Source organism: Podarcis liolepis (genome assembly GCF_965112155.1).
Source record: "Podarcis liolepis genome assembly, chromosome: 11".
Classification (NCBI taxonomy): Eukaryota; Metazoa; Chordata; class Lepidosauria; order Squamata; family Lacertidae; genus Podarcis; species Podarcis liolepis.
In genome coordinates this window covers 51,419,056-51,422,610 of record NC_139565.1, presented here as the reverse complement: position 1 = coordinate 51,422,610, position 3,555 = coordinate 51,419,056, and positions in this window count along the sequence as shown.

Sequence of the window (3,555 nt, the reverse complement as noted above, 5' to 3'; positions counted from 1 at the left end):
GGTGCCTTCCGAATCTATGATTCCAGAACTTTGCATAGACAAGGTTGCAGATCCAACCCCTGACATCAGATAGCCTATCTGAGGTCCAGAAGAACTTCTGCCAGTGAGAGCTAGCGATATTGGCCTGAGTCAGGGGTGGGGGACCTCATTCAGGGGCCTGAATGTTTTGCCATTTTTCTTCTGCTGCTTTTATCTCGAGTCCTGCCCACAATTTCACGTGACTGTAAAAAAATTTAATAGCCCATGAATGGCTTCCATCCTTCTATGAAAAGTTCATCGTCTCTCAATTTTGCTTTCAGTTTTGCCATTTCTGCATTGCTTTCAAAAGCTGCTCCTCCTTTGTTGGAACCTTCCCTTCTTTCCATTTCTGTGCATGTAATATTCTAGCTGCTGTTGTCACATGCATAATGGAGATTTTCTCTGGAACATCTGTCCCTATTACACCTATAAGGAAAGGAAGATGAAGCAAAGGAGGTTAGAACTGTTTACTACCTCATTTCCTCCTAAGGAAGCTTTGGTTTTGTTGACAAAGGAGTCAACTTGTTTCATTTTCTTAACCAGGGTATCCACTTAGTTTTGCAAGCTGCATCAGTCCCCACCACTTCCAAATATTCAGTGAGAAGTTCATGTGAACAGGGGGGAATGTAATTTAACTTGCATCCAAGGTTTCCAGTGGGCCAGTGGTGGTGTGGCCAAAGGAAAAAGGGTTGGGGACAACAACGAGCACTTTTTGTCAGATTCTCAGGCCGCAGTCAGAGGTAACTGGCCACACTCCAGGCATTCGGCTTGAGATCCTTGTTGACCCCCCCCCCCCGTCTGCGTCTCCCGGCAGGATACAGGCAAGGTCACCAATCGGCGATCCCACTCAACGTGAGAGGGACACACCAACTCCTCCCTCCTCCCTGCTTCCCTCAGGGAGGGGAAAAGAGACAGACAGAAATCTATTTACATGTCTTTATTTCTGTCATTGCAGCAGTACAGAGAAACGTGTCTGCACTCTCCAGTCTCCAACAGTAGAGTGAGAAAACTCCACCCCTGTACTTCCAGTACAGGTCAGATGACACTCAGAGCTAACATCCGGTGCTGAGTACAGTGAATAGACTGCCCCTTTGTTCCAATAGTACAGTCCCAAACATCAACATCCTGTTTTGCATTCCAGACACCTGCAGCTCGCTCTCACATTGCTGCTTTTTCCTGACACTTATATCTTGTTCCTCACCGAGGACCTAGATGGGCAAGTTGTCTGAGGACACTTTCATGACATACATTTAAGACAGGCAGGGCTTCCTGCAAAGAATTCTGGGAGCTGTAGTTTGTTAAGAGTGTTGAGAATTGTTTGGAGACCCATTCCCCTCACCTGGCTCCTCCAACAGCCTGGGTTTAAATATGGGGAAGGGTGGTGGTGCATCTGCTTTGCAAGCCATAAGTTCAATCCCCACCATGTCTAGTTAGGGCTGGGACTGTCTGAAACCCTTGAGGCTTCCCATGACTTTCTTCATTGCTGTCACCCACAATTCCAGTGACACCGACCTCCAACCCTGAGCTGGTGCAAGGTCACCAGAGGAGAGAGGAAGGACTGATCCAGAGGCTGAAGCAGCCAGGGAGCTGTCCAGCAAAGAATGAAATATGAGAGCTGTGGGATGCAATCCTTTGGAACAGTCAAGTACAACATTCCTTATTTCCCTAGAATGGGCACAGGCAAGGGGATGTTACTCCAGTCAGTGTAACTTCCTCTTCCACTGGTCTGGAGCATCCTCCCCCTGCATGTGATCTGGGAGATGGGTGTGGCCCTGGCTGACTCCATAAAAGAGTTGAGTCACGAAGGCAATCTCTCTCTTGATCTCCCTCTGTGCTGGTCCAGGGGGGAGGTTACCATGGGGCGAGGTCCTGGACCTGAGTCGAGGGATGGCAGACAGTCCTCCACGGGCGAAGCGGGGTCCACAGCGAGGAGCCGGGCAAGGACAGGAACTCTGGGGAAACTGGACTGGCCGAAACAGCTCTTCAACGACGTTGCTCCCGCAACCTGGGACCGGGCTGACTGGCCTTTATCTTCTCTGAGGCCAGGGGCGGTCCCGGCCCCCAGGAGACCCGCCTCTCCTGGCCTTAAGGCGAGCACTCCTCCTGGGAGAAACCAGTTCCCTCCGCCTCTCTGCCCTGAGCCTCTGCAGTTCAGGAGAGGCTGAAAGGTTACTGGACCCAGGGGGAGACTCACCTGTAGGCACTGAGTCCTCAACCACCTCCGGAGCCAGAGTGGATTCACCTGGTGCCTGCTCCTGAGGATCCGGCACAGGTGCAGGTGCTTCAGAATCAAGTCCCTGCCCCAGTTCAGCCGGCCCTGGAGGCGGGGACTCCTGTGCAGGCTGGGATTCCTCCGGTTCAGCCTCTGAATCGGATTCCCAGGCCATCACACCCTCTTGATCTCATCTCTTGCTTGCTGCTCTCTTGCTCCCATGCTGCTCTTCTGCAGCCATTTTGTTCTCTTAATGTAATTTTGCTGTCTGCTGGTTCTCAGCCAGCAGCACATGAACTCAATCTCCATGTGAGATGAACTCACAGATTGTTACGTCACTACTAAGTAAAGCTTGCCTTTCAGGGATCAAACTGTGAACTGAAATGTGAGTAAACCTTATGTTATTTTTAAGGAAAGACTCTTGTGTCTTTATTCTTTTAAGAGGGATAAAAGAGGACACCAGGAATAATCCATCCAGGCAAGCCAGATTGGATTACTTAACTAAAGAGATTCAAACGAATCTGCAAACCCGCTTCCTGCTATATTGAGGGGAATCTGCTCTGCTACATCACTCACTAGCGTGAGTGAAGGAGGGATAGTACTTATTCAACATATCCTTTTCTACTTTCCTTAACATTCCCACAAGAGCTGTGGTTTTGCTAGGGTGCCTGGACCAGTATGGGAGCTGTCCAGCAAAGTCCAAAGCTAGATGAGGTGCTTCATAGTCCTGCCACTTTCTGTAGTTTAACAGGTCGCTGCTTGGAAGCACATGTTGGTGCTTGTCTCCTGGTCATTTTGTTGTTGTTTAGTTGTTTAGTCATGTCCGACTCTTTGTGACCCCAAAGACCAGAGCATGGCAGGCACTCCTGTCTTTCACTGCCTCCCGCAGTTTAGTCAAACTCATGCTGGTAGCTTCGAGAACACTATCCAATCATCTCATCCTCTGTAGTCCCCTTCTCCTTGTGCACTCCATCTTTCCCAACATCAGGGTCTTTTCCAGGGAGTCTTCTCTTCTCATGAGGTGGCCAAAGTATTGGAGCCTCAGCTTCAAGATCTGTCCTTCCAGTGAGCACTCAGGGCTGATTTCCTTAAGAATGGATACATTTGATCTTCTTGCAGTCCATGGGACTCTCAAGAGTCTCCTCCAGCACCATAATTCAAAAGCATCAATTCTTCAGCGATCAGACTTCTTTATGGTCCAGCTCTCACTTCCATACATCACTATTTGGAAAACCATGGCTTTAACTATACGAACCTTTGTTGGCAAGGTGATGTCTCTGCTTTTTAAGATGCTGTCTAGGTTTGTCATCGCTTTTCTCCCAAGA